The sequence below is a fragment of the Camelus bactrianus genome, chromosome 27 (assembly GCF_048773025.1).
Source record: "Camelus bactrianus isolate YW-2024 breed Bactrian camel chromosome 27, ASM4877302v1, whole genome shotgun sequence".
Classification (NCBI taxonomy): domain Eukaryota; kingdom Metazoa; phylum Chordata; class Mammalia; order Artiodactyla; family Camelidae; genus Camelus; species Camelus bactrianus.
The window spans coordinates 12,286,661-12,311,825 of NC_133565.1; the positions used below are offsets into that span (position 1 = coordinate 12,286,661).

Genomic DNA, 25,165 nt, shown 5'->3' on the forward strand with positions numbered 1-25,165 from the left:
CATCGAAAACTCTGATAAATAAGTTTCTGCTTCTTATAAACTACCCAGTCAGTGGCACCTTTTATGCTGTCCCAAGCATACTCTGGCATCCTAATTAAAAACAGTAAAAGTGATTGACTCGATCAAAAACAAACAAAACCTTCCACCAAAGTTAATCCTATGGCCATATGGCTCTTCTAGTGATTTACACCAAGCAGTTAAAGAGGGATTGACACCTTTACTTCTCACACTCTTCCAAAAAATAGATGAGGAACAAATACTTCCTAACTCATATTATGAGGCCAATTTAACCCTGACCCCAGTGCCAGACAGGGACATCATGAAGACACCATAAACTAGCAAATGTAACAAAAAAAGAAGCAGCAGACTCATAGATATAGAGAACACAGTAATGGCCACTGGTGGCAAGGGGTAAGGGGGAGAAGGAAAACTGGGTAGGAGAATAAGAGGTACCAAGTATAAAAACTATCAAATATAAAATAAGTTACAAGGATATGTTACACAATACAGGGTATAGTATTGATAATGTCTTGTAATGACTACAAATGGAGCATAACCTTTAAAATTTGTGTATCACTATATTGCACACCTGTAACACATAATACTGTACAGCAGCTAAATTCAGTTAAAAAAAAATAAGTGATGAGACAGGACATCACTGTCTTCTTTCCAATCCTAAGAAGAACGTACTTCTTAAAAAACATTCTGGGTTGTACTTTTTTAATATTTGTCATTTGTAACATAAATATTTTATGTCAGTATAATTCTACACATTAAGACAGTCACCATGCAGTACAATGTTGATATACCATCTACTTATAGCATGTTATCTATAACATGGATGGATAAACAATTTTGTGTCTGTAGAATCATATTTATTAAACCAAAATATGTTCTAGTGCTCCTGTCATTCATAATTATACTCAAGTATTTTCAATGATAGCTTTTCTAGGGTTCATTTTAGTATCTGGTAGGGTTCTTCTCCTCCCTGACATTATAATTATTAGCATTCATGTATATTTTATTAATTGTTATTGAGTTTATTTGAATAATCTTGCTGGGTTCTGGATAGGTGAATACACACATTAAAATACATACATACATAAATAAATAAGTTATAAAAACAATTATTACTTCAAAGAATTTGTGACAAGAATTTCATTAAGATAAAAACAGAGTTTACCTATGTCTAAAGTGTTAAAGACCAGGCCCCAGGTAACACAAAACCTGTGTGATCATGCCAAGGAATATACAAACTGTTTTTTTTAATTAATTGATGTTTCAATTTTAGCAACAAATAATGATTAATGATTTAATATATGAAGTTTCACTACCTTGCCACTTGATTAAACCAATCTAATATCTCTTGTGAGACTAAACACAGTATGGAAAATTGAGTATTGTTTTGAACTTCAGAAAAATGAAGTGCTACATGGTTCTTTATCATTTAAAACTTTCATGGCCTTAGAAAGATCTCAGAAAGTTTAATGTATACTTTTTCACATTATAAAATGAAAAAAAGGTCAAATTCAACATTGAGAAAAATAGCAATAATAATCCATAATGATCCTATGGATCTGACCAAAATGATCTAACCAGGATGATCTCAGTCATAGGGTCAACATTCTGAAACCATAATAATTTGTTAAGGAAACATCCAAGCATAGCTTAATTTCAACAAAGGATATTTAATTGCAATATGAAATTACAAAAAGAAATTTAAAATTTTCCAAAATTCTGCACTTGACAGTCTACCTAAAACTCAGATAAAATTAAGTTTAAAATTTGGAAATGAGGGTAAAGGCAATCACCAAAGAAAAGGACACATCATGAAAATATTATCCAGTAAGTCATGGAATAGATGAATGCAGAGATTTCAGGGTGTGACACAGAGCACATGACATATGAATTTTAAAGGACCCTGGTGTAGTTACTCACCCCAATTATCTGAAGTGGAGTCCCTCATGTCAGCCCATCTACCTCAGAAAACCATAAAAGAAAAAAAAAAAAGCAAAGATAGTCTCAAAAACTCTCAACAGTAAAAATAACAAAGCATTAAAATTGTCAATATTTAACACAGACATGGAGTGTTTCCTTCTTTTAGTCCAACACTAAATGAGACTTTCAGTACCTATCAGAGTTGCTTGACCCCTTCTTAATTCAATCTTTTGATTCCTCATTTATTACTGAAGAACATTTCCTTTCTACAAATGCTATCTACAACTCCATTCCAAGTGAGCAAAATAAAGCAAGTCTTGGGTCACTCAGCATATATAAGGTAAATACTGCCTCATAAGATAGGATGCTAACTCCTTGCTCTGAAAGAGAGAAAAGGCATGCTCACAGCAGTATTATGTTGTCATAGAAGGGTCACCAAATAAAGCCAGGCTATAAGAGTCTTATTTGTCCTACTGAAAGGCCATTCATCCGGACCTCAGATTGACATCTGGAATGAGTCCTTCAGCATCCTCAGACAATTTTTCTCATCATCGATCCAGACAAGACCCTCCCAACAAATAAGCATTTACATAGCCAGGCTCATTTTCTTCATGCTTTCTGTTGTGTTGTGAATAAAAAACAATACAGCACAGAATTGTACAGTAGGAATTTTGTTTAGTATTTGAATAATTGAACTCTCATCTACATAGTGCAAAAGGCACATGACCTTGGATTTTTCTAATGAAATTAAATAAAATCTATTGAGAAAATTAAAAAAAAATTGAGTCAACTAAACTTTCAGGGAATAATGTGGTAACATTTGTAAATGATGTAGTAAATAAGGTGTGATTATAGTAAAATATTAATAAAACATCTAAATTCTGAAATGCTAGTAATAAAAAAATAAAATATTTTGGCACATCTAAATTTTATTAAAAGGTTATCTTCACATAATACAAAATGGTATAAAAAGGAAATCTATCAATGATTCCTAAGTCTTAACCAAGTTACTTTAAAAATATTTTCTTTTACTCTATAGCACAGGGAAATATATACAAGATCTTGTGGTAGCTCACAGCAAAAAAAATGTGGGACAGTGAATGTTCATGTATAACTGAAAAATTGTGCTCTACACTGGAATTTGACACAACATTGTAAAATGACTTACTCAATAAAAATGTTAAAAAAAAATAAAAATATATTTTTATGTAATAAAGGAAAGAAACAAAAATGAAGATTCCTTTAACAAAGTAGGCATTGCTATGGGGGGGGGGATCTACCATTAAAATATTCTCCCTGAGCCCCTGAAAGAATGAGCCCACAGAACCTGAATTTCTGACATCACTGCCCACAACACAAACAAAAAAATTCAACAGCACCAGAGTAGCTGCTCACCTTTCCTCCCTGGAGTATGGTGACTTGTTCTAGCCTTTGACCTGCAGCAACACATCAAAAAGAGTATAAGTCAGATCAGAAAAATACCTGAAATTCATTTAAAAATAAAGTTGGTTCTGTAGGAATTATTTATTATGTAGGCATCCCCATAATTCCAGTCCTCATCACACAAGTTATAGTTCCTTGGTCCTTTACACCTTTATCTTTTCATTTTTTTCTACTTATTTACTCTCTGAATTCTTCACTCTGCAAATAGTCAATAATCCCCTCTACCATACTGTGCAAATTAATGGCATATCAATTTTCTTTTTAAATTAGAAATTCTAAAGTTGTATTCCACCAAATAAAGAAAATTCTTTATGATGGGTAAAATAAAGAGCACATGATAAGGGTGTTGTGAGACCTACCCTCTGGAAGTAAGCGTAAGAATTCTGAAAAATCTACTACAAATGATATATAGAAATGGATGTGGAGAAGTGCCAAGAATAGAAAAATGAGAAGTGGGTATACTTCAGCAGCAGTGTGTGCTTAGCATGCATGAGGTCCTGGGTTCAATCCCCAGTACCTTCATTAAAGGAAGGAGGAGGAAACAGAAAAAGAGATGATATATTTCATAAGATAAATGGAAGTTATAAAAAAATAATCAAATGGAAAAAGACAGAGGGGTAAGACATAAGTAAAATTAAAATGGAGTGAGATTGGTCCATCTTTTCTCAACATAGAATGCAATTAAGAATCCTAGGAGGAGTACATTGATAACCTAGCAAAGTTCTCTGAAGGATAAATTCTTGCAAGTGAACTGGGGAACTCAAAGTGCTAGGTAAAAGGGCTGGGTCCTAAAGGCTATGTAATGTTTGATTCCATTTAAATGACATTTTGTCAAAGGCAAAATGATAGAAACAGTGATTGCAACAGATTGTGGACCAGAAGGAGGGTCTGACTATAAAGGAGAAACACAAGGGGATTTTAGGGGTAATGGAACCCTTCCACATCAATGACTGTGTTGCTAGATACACTGCTCTGTGTGCTTGTCAAAACCCACAGAACTGTACATGATGAAGAGTGAGTCTTACTGTATGTAAAATTAAATACATTATATAAAAGGTACAAATATAAAATTGAACAAAAGGCTGGGACAGAACACTGGGCCTCGTGTTCACGTACTCACTCCACATGCCCATGAATTGAGCCTATGTGTTTGTTCGCAGGCACACACTCAAAGGGATACCATGTAACAAGGAACCAGGTACTCAGATATTGAAAGTTTAATTTGTACAAGACTGGTAGCATTCAAAGCTACCAAAACTATGGGAGTCCACCCTCACTTACTTAGAACAGAAATACTGTACCGTTCAACAGCAGTGAATGTGTCTTTCAGTTTCTTCAGATTGTTCACAACGTATGAATATATGACCCAGACATTCACTCAAAAGTGCACCTTTAGTTTGCTGCCTATGAGAAAGGATAGACCCTGAAGATCTTTTACAGAAATCCTGAATTAATATTGTGTTGTGTGTTCATGTCTATTTAGTCCGACTTAATCTGGAACATTTCCTCAGCGATATTAATATGTTTGAAGACTAAAGCCAGGTTTTGTCAGAGGATGTCCCTCAGTTGGGTTCTGACATTTCCTCATGAGTAAGTACACTGAGGTTTCTGCACTTTTGTCTGAGGTAACTACAGAAATGAAGCTGTGTTCTTTTCGGGGCTTCCTGTCAGTGACACCGGGTAACCCCATGACTGACTGGTGGTATTAACCTTCATCTCTTAATTCCGGGGGTGTCTGCCAGGCTTTCCAACAAAACATCATTTTCTCATTGTAATGGATAAGTATATCATGGGGGAGATAACCGCAGACTATAAAAGTGTCCTGTTTCTCTTAAAATTTTCTCCAATAAGTTTTAGAATCCCATGATGTTCCTGGTTGAAACAATTATTAGGTTGACTTTTTATATCCTGTCATTCTTATTATGTTTATTACAGGTTTTTGTAGTAAAGAACTTTACTTTCTACCCAGTTCATGCATTCATTCGTTCACATAATTAGTTGAATAATACGATAAACATCTTACCATCATCAATCAGTTTTATCATCCTTAAAGAGATTCAGCATGCACAAACATTTCCGAACTGTATCGAAGTCAAAACCAGGGGCTGAGCTACTCAATGTTCAGCAGTCCTTTCTGACAGATGTAGTCTTACCCATCCATGACTGCTTTCTCCTTCTGTACTTATCTTCCTCCTTCAGTATTCTCAACATTCCAGAGCCCCAGCTGTGAGATCTTGTATAGGTCCATTTCCCCTCAAAATACCAAAAGATAAAAAGACCAGTTAGAATAGCATAGTCCATTCCTTACATTATAAACCACACAAATTTTAAAACATACTTCAGTCACTGCCATGGCATAAGTTATGTCACAATTCACTCTGCTTATGATTTGAGCCAACATCTTAGCTACTGGCTTATAGTTTCTAATTTATCACACTTGTAAGACATAAGGTGCTATCTTTAGAAAAGAGTTAAAATGATTACAGATAACTGGGGAAAGGTGAATTGATTATGGAACACATTTTCAAATGAGGGAGAACATTTATAATCTAAACCACATGATCATAAATTACAATTGGAAAAATATTCCAATAGGAGATTATGGCATTTGAATCTTTATCAGTTGGGGATTGCTTCTTCACTCTGAGATCCTCACTGGCCTTTTCACTGCTCTCTGCAGTATTCGTCTTGGTATTGCCTGTCATCAAGTCAATGCCAAAGTTGATTTCTTCCATTTAGTGATACTCCTCTAACTGGCCTTTTCTCTTTGAACTTTGATCTGTGCCCCATGGCATCCCAGTGATCTATCAAATGGTTTCTGCTGAGGAACACAGTGCCCCATCTCCTAAGCACTGGCATCCCATATTTCTAGAGGTCATTCTTTGTAGATTTATACCACAGAATTTTCCACAAACCAGTGTCCTTTTCATCTTTTCCCTCCTGTTCCTGCAATTTCCCAACACTTACACTTATTAGCCTGGAGAACTAAACTTGAGAATTCTCATGGCTTGACCTTAAAAACACAAAAAGAATAAATGTGACCTCAGGAATGTGTCTTTCTCCCAAATATGTGGAGGTTTATCAAAATATAAGTATTTTTAATTATCATCTTCCAAAGTCTGTGACATCATAGGGTTGTGATTTTTTTTTTAAGTTGTGATTAACAGGATAAATTACACAATCAAGCTGAGCTTCAAACTCAGCTCCTATTTTCTTATTTTAAAAAAGGAATGAGTTTCCTACTCTGTATGGTTATTATTAGCATTAAATGAGAAATGAGATAATCCATGAAAAAGTGTTTATCTCAGCATGTGATGTGTATCTTTAGAATTAAATGAATGCTATATATAATTGAAATATATAAATATTTGAAAATGCATACCACACATGCACACCCACACAAACAGTAAAATAATGACCAAACTCACTATCAACACTTTTGAACATTCTTCCTATAAAATTGGTTTATTGGCCATATCCAAACACATACATATATCATTTTCTGTGAATGAAATACAACATTAATGCCTTACACATATTCAATACTCAATAATTGATGAACAAATGAACTTTTTAAAAAATCTGGATTTTCATGCCAATTAATTTCAACATACATTACCATATATAACTGAATACAATTCAATGAGATAAATGTATCATCATTAATCCCCTAACTATAGGACTTGATAAACAGATTACTTATAATTTTACAGGTACAACTAAGGCTGTAATGAGTATCCTTGACTTTACATATATTTTTGAACACTCTGTATTATTATCCTATAGGTAAATTTCTAAAAATAAAGTTGTTACTCAAAATGTGCTAATTTACAATACATATTTTCACTGTTTATTTGAAAGAGTGTAATGTACAAGGAATCCCAAATTCTCCACAATTTAACAAATACACCTGTTAATCTAATAGGTGAAAAAAGTAATTGTTAATTTACTTCATTATATGTGTGTCTGTGTATAAACACATACATATATTTAATTATCCCATGATATATTTATAACAATTGATAATTATGTAATATATATTTAATACTTTTATCATAAAGATTGATAAGCTAGAGCATACTTTATAGGTTTTTGGCCATTCATAATACCTTCCTTATGTAAGTTATTCATTTATGTGCTTTCCCACTTTTGTAGTGGGATGTTTGCCTTTTTCTAATTGATTTGGGTGAGTCTTTCATAAAATATTAACACTAAATTGGTCATATAAGTTTCAAGTAAATATATATGTAAATTTTCAATTGACTGCAAAATAAGAAATAGCCCAAATTTAATTTTAAATTAGTAAGTTTTATATATATTTTTCTGTCCTCTAAATCCTCCAGTGCAGATAACATGCACATACAAGAGAAAACTTAGAGAACACAGTTCAATTGGATTAAAAATTGTGTCCATTACCTATGCATATTGTTGAATCTATCATGTTTTTATAAACTAGATTAAATAATAGCCTTGGAATATACATATCTTATTCTAAGATGCTGAAACAATTACAAAAACTGCTCAGATGAAGTAGACTGATGTCAATGCCTAAAGAGATCGGATACCACCAAGGAAGCTGAGACACAACATTTTGACTTGAAGTGTGCTGAAGAGGAAAAAAGGCAGGCAAGATTTTGGACACAGTCCTTGGAAACTTTATAAATGAAATGTGGGAGAAACATGCTCAATTTAAAATTATACTTTATTGATTGTAACTGGAAAGGGGTTCACATCACACCAGCCACTTATACAGTGCTTGTTTTACATTTTATAGGGTATGGTGGCATGTAGCATTAATTTATAGAACTCTCATGAATAAGATTTAGCAGAAGAGCTAAAAATAATGTGGGGGAATAATTTTCAGATAATTTTATGATGTGGTGGTGTTAGTCCGATTATTCTCCAGGTTCTGGTTTAACCAGGATGTGGACTCAAGCCCAGTCTGCTGTTGTAAATAAAGTTTTATTGACACACAGCCACACTCATGCAATTACACCTTGTGTTTGGCTGCTTCCACACTAGAATAGCAGAGTAGATTGGCTGCAATGGAGATCATAAATCCTAAGAACATCTGAAATTGTTTGTTATTTGGCCCTTTACAGAAAAAGTTTGCCAATCTATGGTCAAACTTAATGTAGACTAGGGTAATAATTCCATGTAATTAAAATTGAGTTTTAAAATATAGAAGGCATAGGTGGACTGAAAAGTCAGAGTTATCATATTTAGACTAAATTTTCTCATGTAAGCTGACATAAAATGGAGGCAGCTCTATTTTGACTTTTCAAATGCAAGCATAGTAGTAAGTCCAGAGTTCCTGCTAGATGAGTCTCTGAGTTAACAGCCCTCAGGCCTCATGTTCTCTTCTTGCTTTCCCCTGACACATCACCACCTTGGAGACCACTATCATCAGTGCCCTTTCTCATGGGATGTAACTCCCTTGGCTCTCCATTGCCATGCTCTTCTGCCTATTATACCTAATAGCAGGATGGATGGGTGGAGGGATGGACAGATATATACACACATACACAAAAGATAGGTGACAAGATGGGTGAATGAACAATGATGACATCTATTAATAGGTAAGGTGGGCAGATGATAGGTAGAGATGCACAAATCACAGATGATAAAGTGATAGATGATAGATAAACATAGAATGGGGCAGAATTTGAGAATCATTAACATAAAGACATTACAATACCAAAGTGTTCCTCAAAATTGAGCACTTCTGTTTCCAAAGGAACTTACTTATCTTACATGTCCATTGGAATATTATTTCTAAATGTCTCATAAGATCATAGGATAGTAGTATGTTTTGGTGATGGTGTACAACAGCTTCCCCTTTCCTATATGACTGTCACTGGGGGTGACATGTGGGAATCATGTCAAAGTGAAAAAATACACCATTCAAATCAAATAGATATAACTGCAATGTTAATGTCATCTTCTTTATACTCAGAGGTTGTGAGGTAACTATTTCCCACTTATCCTCAATAAAAAATGTTATTTCAAGAGACAGATCAATTTTGTGTTAAGAGAACTCATATCAAATGTTTAAAACACAGTACAATTCACAAAATATTCTATATTTCTGTTTGACCAAATGGTAATATCATCAATTAACTAAATTAATTAAATTTATTTAATTAGTTAATTAATTAAATATTTCTAACATCAATTCACTTTCTTTTTTACCTTGTTTTTTTCTCTTTAACAAAGTCATTCATTTACTCTCTTACTCTTTTATTATAAATACCATGAAAGCAAAACCATCCATTTAAAAATATGGAATGATTATTTTCTGTATGACTTTTTGGGTAAGACAAGAATATAAATGAAACCAATTTCCTGTCAAAAGGAGCTCATTTTTTTCATAACTGTTAAGGGACACAGAGAGCAAAACATGAAACAAATTGTTTAGTTAAGAACTCTTCATAACTATGCTTGTTAAGTATCTATCACATCCTGCTTTGCTGCCAAAATTTTTGTTTCAACTACTTTATATAATAACTATCCAAATAATGGATTTTTCAGTGAAGGCCAGAAAACTGGAATACTACCTTTAAAGTACATTTCTTCCTAATCCAGATGAGCTCTAAGTTCCTAGTATCTCCCTAGAAGGAGCTTGTACTCTTCCTGCTTTTATAGCTGCTGCCCAAGAAATGGGTCTTCGTCAATGATATAACTAAAGGGGCTTCCATTCACAAGTTCCACAGGACTCTAGCAAATAAAAAAGCAATTCCTAGCTGACTATCCCCTTGGAGCTTAGCACAAAATGACCAAGAAAGATTACCCATCTCACAATCTTTCCCTGAAAGAGGTTTACCTGCACACTGTATATGATGGAAATGTACACCATGTTCTTGGACTGGAAAGGTTAATATTGTTAAAATGACCATACTACGCAAAATAATCTACAAATTCAATGCAATCCCTATCTAAATACCAATGGCATTTTTCATAGAAGTAGAGCAAATAATTTTTAAATTTGTTTGGAAAAAACAAAAGATCCTGAATAGCCAAAACAATTTTGAGAAAGAAGAACAGAGCTGGAGAAATCATGTTCCCTTACTTCAGACTATACTACAAAAGTACAGTAATCAAAACAGTATGGTACTGGCACAAATCCAGATACATAGATAAATGGAACAGAATAGACAGCCCAGAAATAAACCCACACACTTATGGTCAATTAATCTGTGACAAAGGAGGCAAGAATACACAATGGGGAAAAAAAACCAGTCTCTTCAGTAAGTGATGTTGGGAAAACAGGACAGCTACATGTAAAAGAATGAAATTAAAATATTCTCTAACATCATATACAAAAACAAACTCAAAGTGGATTAAAGATAAAATGTAAGATTATATACTATAAAACTCCTAGAGGAAAACATAGGCAGAATGCTCTTTGACATGGATCTGAGCAATATTTTTTAGATCTGTCTCCTAAAGCAAAGGAAATAAAAGCAAAAATAAATAAATGGGACCTAATTAAACTTAGAAGCTTTTACACAGCAAAGGAAACCATCAACAAAACAAAAAGGCAATCTACTGAGTGAGAGGAAATATTTGCAAATGATATGACCAATAAGGGGTTGACATCTAAAATACATGAACAGCTCATACAACTCAATATCCAAAAAAAAAAACAAAAAAAACAAAAAAAACAAAAAAACAAATAATAAAAAAAAGGTCAGAGGACTTGAACAGACATTTTTCCAAGAGGACATGCAGATGGGCAGAGGCACATGAAAAGATGCTTCACCTCACTAATAATCATCGGGGAAATGCAAATCAAAACCACAATGAGGTATCACTACACACCTGTCAAAATGGCCGTCATCAAAAAGAACACAAATAACAAATGTTGGCAAGGATGTGGAGAAAAGGGAACCCTTGTACATTGTTGGTGAGAAAATAAATAGATGCAGACACTGTGGAAAACAGTACAGAGGTTTCCCAAAAAACTAAAAATAGAACTGCCACATGACCCAGCAATTCCACTCTTGGGTATATATCTAAAAACACCAGAACGGTGATTCAAAGAGATACATGCACCTCAGAAGATGGTGGTGTGGTAGGACCACAAGCTCACCTCTCCTTGCAACTATAACAAAACCACAACTGAACACTAAACAATCATTGAAAAAAGACTGGGACCTAACAAAAAATTCTTCTTCAACTGGAAACAGAAAGAGGGAACCATGGCTGGATGTCAGGAGGGGTGTGCTCGCAGAAATATCAGGCCCCATACCTCCCTGGTGGGCAACCCATAAGCTGAAGAATAAGACAGAGGCCCTCTCACAAGAGTGAGAGCTGTAATCCCCATGTCAGGCTCCCTATCCTGGGGTTCTGGCATTGGGAGGAGGAGACCCCAGGACACCTGGTTTTGAAGGCCAGTGGGGCTTAACTCTAGGAGCCCCACAGGGCTGGGGGAAACAGGGACTTCATTCTCTTCATTCTCTACACAGAATTTCCCATGCACCAGGTCCAAGGGCAGAGGCAGTGATTTCATAGGAACATGGGCCAGACCTGCCTGCTGGTTTTGGAAGGTCTCCTGGGGATGTGGTGGATGACTGAGTCTCACCCAGGGGACATAAAAGCTGGTTGCAGACATTCTGGGAGTGTTCATCTATATGAGCTTTCCTGGAGGCTGACATCTTAATTGGATCATTAGCACCAAGACCTAGCCCCACCTTCCCCTGTAGGGAAGCCTCAGGCCAAACAACATACTAGGTGGGAACACAGCCCCACCCATCAGGAGACTTCCTAAACCACAAAGGCCTCTAGACACAGCCCTACCCACCAGGGGTCCAGGACCAAGCTTCACCCAGAAGTGGTCAGGCACCAGCTCCTCCTGCCAGGAAACCTACATAAGCCTCTTGTCCAGCCTCATCCACCAGGGGGCAGACACCAGAAATAAGAAAACAACAATCCCAAAGTCTGTGGAAGGAGCCCACAAACATAGGCTAGTCTCTACACTGGGACCAGTTGGACCCTGGTCCTTGGGTGACAAGAGAGGAGTATACTGCTGGGACACATAGGATGTCTCTGACAGAGTGCCACTTCTCCAAGGTTGAGAAATGTAACTAATCTACCTAAAAATACAAATAGAAAGACAGACAATATGAGGCAGCAAAAGAATATCTCCCAGGCCAAATCACAAGATAAAATCCCAGAAGAAATAAGTGATGAGGAGATAGGAAATTTATCTGATAAAGAGTTTAAAGTAATGATGGCGAAGATGTTCAGAGAACTCAAGAGGAGTATAGATGCACAGAGTGAAGTTTTCAGCAAAGAGTTGGAAAATATAAATAGCCAAACAGAGTTGAAGAATAAAATCACCAAAATAAATAACACAGTAGAAGGAACCAAGAATAGACTAAATGAGGCAGAAGAACAGATCAATGAGCTAGAAGACAGATTAGTGGAAATCACTACTGCAGAACAGAAAAAAAAAAAAAAAAGAATGAAAAGAATTGAGGATAGTTTAAGAGAACTCTGGGACAACATGAAGGTCTTTAATATTCACATTATAGGGGTCCCAGAAAGAGAGAGAGAGAGAAAGGACCTGAGAAAAATCTTGGGGGGAGATAATAATGGAAAACTTCCCAAACTTGGGAAATGAAACAGTCACTCAAGTCCAGGAAGCACAGAGAGTTCCACACAGGATCAACCCAAAGAGGGACAAACACACCAAGGCACATAGTAATCAAACCGACAACTATTAAGGATAAGGAGAAAATACTAGAATTAGCAAGAGAAAGCAATAAATAATATACCACAAGGGAACTCCCATAAGGTTATCAGCTGATTTTTCAGCAGAAACTCTACAGGCCAGAAGAGAGTGGCATGATATATTTAAAGTGATGCAAGGGGAAAACTTACAACCATAAATACTCTATCTAGCAAGGCTCTCATTCAGATTTGATGGAGAAATCAAAAGATTCACAGATAAACAAAAGCTAAAAGAATTCAGCACCACCAAACCAGCTTTACAACAAATGTAAAAGGAACTTCTTTAGTCATCAAACCATAAGAAAAGAGAACAAAAAGAAGGAGGGAAAAAAAATGATCTACAAAAGTTTGCTTTGGCAGTTTGGGGTCTTTTATGGTTCCATATAAATTTTGGAATTGTTTTTTCTAGTTCTGTGAAAAATGTCATGAGTACTTTAACACGGGTTACATTGGTTCTGCAGGTTGTTTTGGGTAGTACAGCCATTTCAATAATGTTGATTCTTCCAATCCAAGTGCACAAGAAACCTTTTCATTTCTTTGTATCTTAAATTTCCTTCATCAGTGTTTTTCAGTTTTCAGAGTATAGGTAACCTCCTTGGTTAAGTTTACTTCTAGGTATTTTGTTGTTTTTGATGCAATGGAAATGTTTATGCCAGTTATAAAATTTGGTTTCTGAAGTGGAAAAAAAGTGAATGAAGGGCCACAAATGGCAAAATATCCTTCTTTCTTATGAGTAATTTGTTTTCCATTACATATATTTGTTGCATCTTCTTTATCCATTCATCTATTGATGTGCACTTAGGATGCTTCAATATCTTGGCAATTATAAAGAACATTGCTGTTAACAGCAGGGTGTATGTATCTTTTTGAATGAATTCTCATTTTGTGGTTGGCTTTATACTTTTGATAACTAAGTAAGTTAGAAACAATGAACAGTACATATATGTAAATTTAAAAATACATGCAGCATATTGTGTATATGTATTTATATGCAATATATTGTATATGTGCAGTCAAATCGTAACAATTCTACCTAATAAAACTGAAAAAATATTTTTTAAAAATAAAATGGTGAAAAAAGATACATGCACCCCAATGTTCATAGCAGCATTATTTACAATTGCCAAGACATGGAAGCAACCTAAGTGTCCATCAACAGATAAATGGATAAAAATGTGTGTGTATGTATATATACACATATGCATACAATGGAATACTACTCGGCCATGAAAAGTATGGGATCTTGCCATTTGCAGCAATGTGGGTGGACATAGAGGGTATTATGCTAAGTGAAATAAGTCAGACAGAGAAAGACAAATACTTTATAATATCACTTATATTGGGGATCTAAAAAATACAACAAACTAGTGACTATAACAAGAAAGAAACAGACTCACAGATATAAAGATATACCAGTGGGGAGAGGGAAGGGGCAAGAGGCAATAGATGGGTAGGGTAGTAAGAGGTATAAATTGTTACGTATAAAATACAGGATACATTGTACGCCACAGGAAATAGAGCCAATATTTCATAATAACTATAAGTGGAGTATAACCTTTAAAAATGTTGAATCACTATATTATATACCTTTAACTGTATTTTACATCAACTACACTTAAATGGGGGCCAGGCTTCTAATTTAGCAGGCATCTTAAGGGCTGGCTAAAAAATTCCCCGGAGACCAGGAAAGCAGGCAAACACTTCTCACACCTTCTCCCTCCAGTTCACTCCAACAATAAAATCAGGTTACCAGTATTTCCCTGGAAGGAGCTTCTACACACATCTAGTGCCCCAGCTTTTATGGAAGCCACCTGAGGGACAGGCCCCAACATCACCTGCCTCTGTCAGCCAAGTGGACTTGCATTTACAAGTCCCACATGACTTTAGCAAACAAAGAGTTCTTAAAGAGTGCAGGAATGCCTTCTACCTCATGTCTGTACATTAAGGCCCACAACAGAGGTAGCAGTCAAAAATGTCCATCTCACTATGCTATGAACGTGGAGCATTTTATGCCAAGGGATATAAGCCAAATGGAAAGCCAAATCAAATGCCGCATGGTATCACATATATGGAAACTAAAAAAAAAAAAAAAAAAAAAAAAGATCAAACTTATATAAACATAATAAAAGAGTGGTTGGAAAGGACTAAGAGAACTAGTGAGTCATTGATAAAAGGGTACAAATTTCCAGTTAGAAAAATAAGGACTGGGGAGCTAATGTATAACACATTGATTATAGCTGGTTACACTGTATTGTATAACTGAAATTTGCTAAGAGAGTAGAATTTAAATGTTCCCACATGCACACACACAGCAAATATGTGATGGCAATGTTTTAATGAACTCATTGAGGGTGATTCTTTCATACCATATACCTGTATCAAATAATATTCAAAGATCTTACCACTTTAATTGTCAATTACAACTCAATAAAGCTGGGGGAAAACTAGGAATACAGATTTCTTAAACACTATCAAACAAAATTAGTAACAACTGGCACAATAACTAAGCCCTTAGAGGTCTATGGGCAACAGAGAGCATCTACTAGTCCACCAAGTTCATTTCCCTTACATCCCAATAAATCTGGAGGTGGACTTAAACTATTACCTGTGGTGTCCCTCTTCCCTTGCCTACACAAACTCAGAAGCGGGAGCCATGGCAAAATGGGAGTTATACAAAATTCACATGGAACCAATGTAGGAGGGAGGCCCCTGAGAGTGATCCTTTCTAATTTTCCAAATTCAGATATTTAACATTTTTTTATCTATTATTTATTTTTAAATAAACCCAAAAGAGTTAATATCTACATGCCTTCATCTCTGGAAAAAAAGTCACTAAATGTTATGTCCTCTTTCAAATGTTGTCAAACACAAGAGATTCCCAAATTACTCAAATCACAACACATGTCTACCTGAATAACACTATCACTCTTTTATTATTATAGTCTCTCCCTTATTACTTATGACCTCTCTGACTCTTTCCTTCACAAATGTGTTTAACAAACTTCAATAAAGTTCTTATTTTCTGAAATTGCAGCATAAGACTAGACAATAGAAAAAAAAAAAGTCCCTGTCAAGTAGGAGCTCGTTACATACACTTTAGGAAGAGGAGACAACATAAGACATAAAATAAATTTTGTGCATGTATTGATAAGGATATAAATATCACATTGAAGAGTAAAGTGGGGAGACAAAGCAAACAGCACTGGACGCATGTGGCTATTTACATTAAGGCATATTGACTGATCTGGAGATACTCCAGATCTGAGTGCCATTCAACAATGCTATCATCCCAGACTTACCATTTTATCATGATCCATTCAGATGCTCTCTCCAAACCAGCTTTCTCCACTAAGAGAATGGGGTGTGGGTGGAAATCCCATTTGGTATTGTGAATGGTGATAACCATGAATCAGCTAGATAATTTAACAGGGCTTTGGTTGAATCTATCACCACTCCAAATTGAACCAACAGCACAACTTTTTCTCAAGGTAATAAAAGTCAGAAGAAATCTTAAAACTGAGTCAGAATGGCTGATTAAAAGCCAGAAGGAAAGCAAGAAGAGGAGGTACATCTCCTATACACCTAATGTTTCAATATTCTTCTATAAATCAAAAATTTCTGACAACTTGGACAACTGACAACCCTCTCTGCTGATAGGGTATCTTCCTTCTCTTCACAATCTCCATAAAGGTGAGTATTCTTACTCTTTTGGACTTTGTGAACCTGAGAGTAATACGGTGAAAGGCTCACATACAATCCCTTCTTCTTTTCCTTACCATCTTCTTGGTCTCTTATTTAAGACACATACCCTCCCCCATCTATCAATCAGTAGACATTTCTTCAGCACTCCTCGAATTCCAATACTAAACAAGTGAACTGGGTCACAAAGATCAATATAACTATCATACTTGGGAGAACATACATAATACTTAACAGCATACAGATACTCAAGGGGAGAGTTTTTTTAAAGTTACAAAGTTCAAAGATCTCAATATAAATACAGTATTATGGGGACACTAAATGGTCTCCCTGACATGAGCCATATAGATTGTTCTACGTTGTTTCTTCTCATGACTGAAAGCCATTAATTAATAAGAGACTATATTCTACAATTTAGTGTCTTTTGGTCTGTCCAGTCTCTCCTCAAGATCAGCTTTTCACTTTCAAGATAGTTTTAAAACTAAAGGAGTTTATACCAAGAAAATGAGTATTTTTAGGGGCAGACTTTACATAAAAAGAACAATACTACAAAATAGGTTTGACTCTATCCAGAGGAAAAAGTCTACTAACCATAAACTTTCCTCTTTGGATTTTTTGTTTGGAAGAATACAGTAGAAAAAAATGACATCTCTGGTACACGCTCTACAAACAGGAAAGAAAACACGGTTTGCATTCTACTACTCCACAACTATCAGTGGGGATTTATAACTCCACTTGTAATTTTCATCATAGAATCCAACAGATGCTCAATTTCCCAATACTATATCTGTATCTGCACATTGTATCTGTATCTCAGAATAAACTACAAAATACGATTTCATTTATAGCCATTACACTCCCAAAAACATTCTCAAAGAGCCACCTCATGCAGTGTATCAACTTTTACCTTCCTTGCCCTTTAAGTGATTGGCTAATTCATAAAAATCTTACTCATCCATCCACTAAACAAGTTTAATCAACACAGTTGTAAAATCATGTATCTGCTGCATGGTAGGCTCCGCAGGGCAAGGTGTAAGTGGGAAAGTATCCCTGTCAAAAGGAGCTCGTTATTTCTAGTCTATTAAACAGACACAAAAATAAAATGAAATTTATTAACAGAAATGTTACAGACATAAAGCATGTTATGTATTAAATGGTAGCAATTTAGACACTCTGGATAAAAAAAAAATCCACTCATTTCCAAACCACGAGTTATACAGTAAATTTCTGGGAAGATTCCCGACTCAGCTGGGAAAGATCACCTTCCACAGTCCTCTCTTCTCCTTGACTTTAGTGATGTTACTGACACTTACTGTCCTCCAGAGTTACTACATAAAATGTAGCTTCAGCACCCTTGGCCTTGCCCTTCTAGCTTTTTCCTTGAAAACTCTACCTTTTGTACATTGATCTGACTCTACTCCCTTGGTTCTTAGCACCATCCTTTTTCACTTGCTCATGATTAGGCTGTTACTTTTTCTTCCACTTGGCCCCTCAACCATTCATTTTTTCAACAGTCTTTGCTCAGTATCTCAAAAAAAAAAAAAAAAAAAAGCCAAGATCTCTGGAACTAGTGAGCAATCTTGCCTTAATGAGATATTATCTACTGTGGCCAACGAATGCAGGAACAGACAGACACAAGTGAGAACTGAAAGGATAAAGCTGCATGAAGGCCCTTATGGCAACACTGAGGACTAGGAAGTCAGAGAGTCAGTTCTATCCTGTGTGCACAGAATTTGGAATTCCAAAGTGGATCTCAAACCATGCAATTCAGATGCATCGTCATTTTATTATGATACATGCAGGCAGCTCACAAGACATCAGCATATTATCTGTACCAGGCTGACACTGGTCACAGTATTGCAGGACAAACTGTTGACTCAGATGGGTCCTTTGATTTGGCCTTGCCAATATTAAAAGCACTACTTACCTCTCCCCTCATGCAGCAACTTTTACTGAAAATCAATGATCTTCTCTTTCTTCATTTCCAAACTTCACTGTGCCTTTTAGTGCCATGCAAAAGCCACCTGCTACCCCTGCTATTTCTTTTTGAAATCCAAGGTTCATTACTCTTCTTGGACAGCACAATCTTTTGGTTTTTCACTCAATGACTCTAGCCACTATTTTTAATCTCCATTAATGGAGCCTCCTCATTGTATATACATTTATATATAAATGCTAGAGCATCTGAGGCAGTCTTCAGATGAATATATTCCTATTCCTACGTATACTCCATCTCTAGCTTTCATCCTTCTTCATGGCCATAAGTAATAGTCTTGTACTGATTAATCCAAAGTAATACCTCAAATCCCAATCTGCCCCCTCAAGGCTCCAGAGTCCTATTTCTGCCTTAAAAACCTTAATCTGTGGGTTTAATATAAATACAAAACTGGCAAAACAGATCTCCTCCTTATCATGCATTCTAAGAAACCCAACCTTCCCCAGAATAGCGAATGGTATCACCACTCACTCAGCTGCTGAGGCCCCTGATCATATTTGCCCTATTTGAATCGTCTTCTCATCTCACCCAGAAAACATTCAGTATTTTATCAAGTAGGACTGACAATACTTTCGAAATACTGCATCCTAAATCCCAGTAATTCTTAACACTTGCATTCCAACAGACCTAGCACACCAGCTTTCATACAATTATTGAAATCCCCAAGTAATTTGCCTTCTTACTTCCATTTTTCACCCAGCGATCTTTATCCTAACTTGCTTGAATATGTAAAAATACAAAAAACTTAGCTACTGTAGAAATCAAGATTTGTGAAGTTTGAATAACCAAAGCAGCTGAACCAAGTGGTCAAAGTTATTGTTACCAATAACGGGACAAAGTGACATCACTTGATGTGAATCATGAGAATCGCCAAGGTAGACAGACATCAATATGAAGTATTACAATGTATAACTTAAACCTATTCATGAACATTAGAAAATTAAGAATTTGAGGAATCTTTTAAACTATAAACTGTTACTTTTCAATACCAATGTCATCAAAGACAAAGAATGACTGTTACAGATTAAATGAGACCAGAGAAGCATGACACTCAGATACAACAGGGGATCTTTTTCTGGGTCCTGAAAGTAGGATGAATTAAAGAACAATACTAAAATAACTGAGGAAATCTGACTATGGGCTGTGTATTAGTGTAATGTATTTGTATTACTGATACATCTCATGACTTTGAAAACTACACCAAGGTTAATTTAAGAGGATGGCCAGGCTCTTAGAAAGTGAATGCTGACCTATGTTTGGTTATAGACACATAATACATGGAACTTAAAAGTAATTAAAATAACAATTGGGCAAGGAGAGAGAGGCAGGAATAGAGGGAGAAATGGAGGAAGAAAGGAGGAAAAGAGAACACAATGTAGAAAAAAATCTGGATGAAGCCCTATGTATGGGGGTTCTCTGTATGATTCTTGCAAATCTAAACAAAATTATTTCAAAAATAAAGTCACAAAAGTAAACATGTATAAAATATACTTATGAAGTTTATGAACCTCTGAGGAGCACTACATTTGGAAAAAGTTGATGGTTTCTACCTCTGACAACCAGGATAAATCTTATGACTCGAGGACATGTAGACTACTGCTTTTTTTTTTATAAATAATTCATCACTATTTGGTCTTTTTAAACTCAAGGCCATGTACAGTTTATATTTATGAAAAACTATTTTCACCTATTAGATTGGCTAAAAATTTAAGGGACTGATAATATGTGTAAGTTTTTATGAAAACTAGCACTGCCGTTATACCATGTGTGCTGGCCTAGAAAACATGTCAAGAGCAATTTCACAATATCCACTGAAATCAAAGTATGCAGAATTGATGATTCAGCAATGCCACATCTAGAAATCTATCATATAATTAGGAGCCCAGTTATATTTATATATATGTATCAAATTACATACATTACAGTATTACACACAGCAACAGAAATAGTTAACCTGCATTTCCCAAATAGAGAAACAGATAAACCCATTATGATATGTACTTTACATCCAATGGGAAGTCTGTAAGTAAGCTGTATGTATTGGTTTAGAAATATGCCTATAATAAATTAAAAGAAAAAATAAAGTTGCAAAACAACAAACACCATAATGATGATGTATTTGTAAAGTAAATTCCACATAAAACAAGCTTAGACAAATTATTGACCACTATACCACAAATTATTAACTCTTGTCACCCCTAGAAAATAGAAATGGAAAATGAATGATGAGTGACTACAGTTTGCTTTAAATTGTTTAATAACCCATTCATTCTTGGTGGCCCCACTGCAGTGCACTAGGTGTCAAGCCTGCCTAGTGAGACAGGCTGTGGTACAAGGCAGTCAGTAGTTGCCTCATGACCATTAAAACGCCCAATAGACACAGCCATCTATATTAAACCTACTTAGGTTACACAGAAATGAAAACCAGGGTAACATGGGTTAAAGTAAAACCTCTTTGGTACCTTGAGTTTTTTACTCAAATCCTGAAGAAGAAAATGACAGTGATGCCAAGAAAATCACGGAACCACATTTTCTACGTGATTGCATTACCATGGCTCAACGTGTCAATGAGTGTCAGGCTCTCCTTTATACAACCAGAGTTGTGACGGCATCCAGGCCTTATATTCATGAAAGGGGAAGAGGTCGACTACAGTCAGACTCAGATCCTGTTCTAGTATGAGACCCAGTAGTTTCAATAGAGGGAAACTACAGATGGTCTGCTGCATGTAACACAAATGTTTCTGTTTTAAGAGAAATTTGTTTGGGACCACTCTTAACACTGTGGCCTCATGATTCAAATAAGGAATAGTGTCTTACAAATCGTACCCAAACCAGCACAAGGGAGGCGCTGGGCTCATGTGGGAGCCTCACTGTTAACTGGGGTATAACCAAGGAGTCAATGTGGTTGCATTAATTACAGTTATCACACACAAATACCACTCACATTTGTAAAGTAAAACATGAAATGAGGCAAATACAACAATAAAGAAAAAAACATACACACACACAAGATGTATTTGGAGCACAGGGAACTACTAAACATTCCAGGCAGTTACTTGTCAAAAGCACGTCACTTCTATTCCTGAGGAGATGTATATAAAAGTTGTGCCCTTTGGGACACAAAGATGCAATAAGCTTCCATAAGGGGGAAACAATGACAGCATCTGGGTGATGCTGTGCATGGAACCACTGCAGAAGGTTATCTACCATCCTCTTGTCCGCACGTTCACCACCTGGGAGAGTACAGAGGAAGAAATTGCAAATGAAAATAAACGACAGGTTATCACATAGCCATGTCTTGACAGATGGGTATCATCTTCAAGTCAGGATTTTACTGCTAATACATGGAAGACAACTCCCACGTTCCTGGTGTTAAGTACCTCCAGGCTACAAAATCTGGAGTATGCACGAAAACGGCAAAACCTTAATTTTCCTTCCTCAGCCCATTTACTGGGATTTCAGTATCCATCTTCTATTCTAAATTACTTTCATGCCATTTAACTATGCATGCCTTCTTTGAAAACACTATTTCCTAAGTAACTTCTTAGTGCTAATTTATGTACCAGTTTAAGGGTTAAAATAAAAAAAAGACAAAGGTACAAGCAAATAATAGAATACTTCCCAAAATTACAACCAATTATCACAGTATCTGCATATCTATTCTCCCTGCTTGTGCAACTTCTGATGGTTCTAACTGGAAGAAAATTATTTGTATTTCAACTCATGACTTCATTAAGCATTTTTTTTTATATATATACTAAAAAGAGACAATTGTAAAATCCTGGGTTAAACTATAACCTCAAAATAACCGCATAGGCCACATAAGAGATTCAATGAAAAATAAATGTAGTGTAAGAAATTCAGACAAAACTCTAATCCATCATCAATATAACCAAAATGGTATCTTAAAAATAAGAATGTAGGCCTTCATGCTATTAACCACAGCCCAAATCTCTTTGGTCCTTTGTTTATGAAACAAAGATAAGAAGGAAATGAAGAAAGAAAAAAAGAAACACTTGGACTATTTGAAGGATCCTTCATTCACTCATCACTGAAAGGACATTAAGAAACTCCTTCCATCGCACTAATATTGGAATATTTCTTAACGCCTCCTGTCTGTCCACCTCACCTACTCACTGATACGAAAATGTTAGTAATACCCCCAAATAATACATAAGAGAATAAAATTCAACCTCTTGTTGTTATTAAGACCTGTATCATCTGCAGCAAATTCTACTTTCTAATGGCTTTGCTTTCTGATGTCTTTTTATATCCCTTTCACTTCTTCCCATCTCCCTGACTCCCCTCCTTGTCTCCACTGGCAGTCACTCCACAATTTGACAATCTTACACGTTTTATGGTGCTCATGTTTTTTGATTTTAAAATACAAATTGGATTTCATATTAAACTCATCAAAAATGAACAGAGTACAACAGTGTTACTGATTCTTACTAGCACTTTTGAATAAAGTCCACAGAAATGATAAATAAGTACAAGAATTTGGACTGATTACATAAATGTCAAGTGGTGACACATTTAAAAGGTCTCACTTAAGTTGGTAACACCTCAGTTAAAATAGTGGGAAAGATGGCAAAACTGTGATATATACCACGACCAACATAAACTAGCAGGTAAAGCTGGCTCTATAATCAACTTCCCATAAAAAATAATTAGGGGAAAATATTTTTGTGAACTCACTACAGTTGGATTTTGGTTTCTTTTGCTTTTTTTTTTTTTTCCTATTATCACAACACTTTCAATCTATCACTAAACTTTTTTAATTTTATTAATAACAAATTAGCCTGTATTCCTCAATAATCACCCATCTATTCATTCAACTTTACATGTGATTTTAATATTGTATCAGTCTATTCCCCCAGTGATGAAATTTTTCTACCATCCCTTTTTGAATTAGTCTATCCATGCATGAAACCATTTAGCAAGCCACCCTGAAACCATGAGTGAGGCTGTTATCCACTCACACAATCCAACCATCTATGCATCAATCCCTACATTCATCCATGATCCTAGCCAGTCACACCTGCATCTGTCAATCTAAAATACCCATATATCTGTACATGATCCACATATCCAATGTTGCATCCTGGAATCCACTCAAATTCTAACATTAGGTATCCAGCTAATTACACCTTCACTCAATGTTGAACCCATCAATCCATATGCACAACCAGTTTTTTTCCCTAAAACATTAACTGATTACAGATTCCTGCCATTTGCTCATATATATTTGCTTCCATCCGGTCTTAACATTCAGGAAATTTTGCATTCATGCATCCATTATTGTACCCTGAATTCCATAAAGCAATAAATCCTTGCATTCATCTCTCTGAATCTTCTTTCCAAATATCTGATCTTGCACTTTTAATCACTAATTCTTACAATCACATAATCTTAAATTATTATGTAGAAAATATTTACACCCTTCCATCTATCCACTCCTTCAACCAAGTTTTAAACCATCGATCCAAGTCTCCATTCTATGCATTCATCCACCAGTCCTTGAATTCTTGCATGTAATTTATCCATCTATATTAGTCAGAAGTCAAAGCAACTTTAAAACCTTACTAGCATAACAAAAACAATTATTTTTCACCCATGAAGACATCTGAGGCAAAATCACCTCCTTACCCCTTAAATAGGAATAACATATTATCTCCAAACTTCCAACAAAAATGTCAAAAGTAACACATTCATAAATTGTTTGAAAGCTAAATGTCAACTTTTTTAAGTATATAAGCTATGTTGCATAAAAAATATGATGCATCTTTCCAAAAACAAGATAGTGAAAATAAAGGTAACAAATGGAAACATTTTGTAAAAGGGAAAGAAAGGAAATATGAAAAGGTATATAAAATGTATTTAGAAGGCAAATAATAGCCAAACATTTTGTATACACACAAATAGAATGAAAATGAATTTAAGGATGAAAAAAACATTCTAGCTACAAGCTACACAGGTGACTTGTGTAAACTGAATATGCATTTGAATAGTCAGAATTATCCTGTAGCTGTTATGACATTGGGTTTCCCAACTGCAATACCAGCATTATTACACTAGCAATACACCTTTAAATACTCATTTCTTTGAAAGTTCTTTCTGTCTTTAGACTAGTACATTGATATATACTAATAATCTTTGGAAACTGATGGGACATTAAACTCATTTTTCTATAACTGATAATTAAAGGGAAAGAATCAAACATTCATCCCATGTTTTCTTTTGAATTAAGAATTTAACATAGTTGAAGAAGAAAGTTCTTATTTAAATTAAGAAACTCCTTATCAATTAAAGTAATTTTGCTCTTATTTAGAACAAATGTGCATCTATGAATGA

General features: G+C 35.3%; 1 non-coding gene across 1 annotated transcript; it reads right to left on the reverse strand.

Annotated features, from left to right (window-relative positions):
• Positions 1-2,429: 2,429 nt before the first annotated feature.
• On the reverse strand, positions 2,430-2,496 carry LOC123614422 (small nucleolar RNA SNORD109A). Its single transcript, XR_006721773.1, has one exon. It is a non-coding gene; the product is annotated as a small nucleolar RNA SNORD109A (small nucleolar RNA).
• Between the last annotated feature and the right edge of the window lie 22,669 nt (positions 2,497-25,165).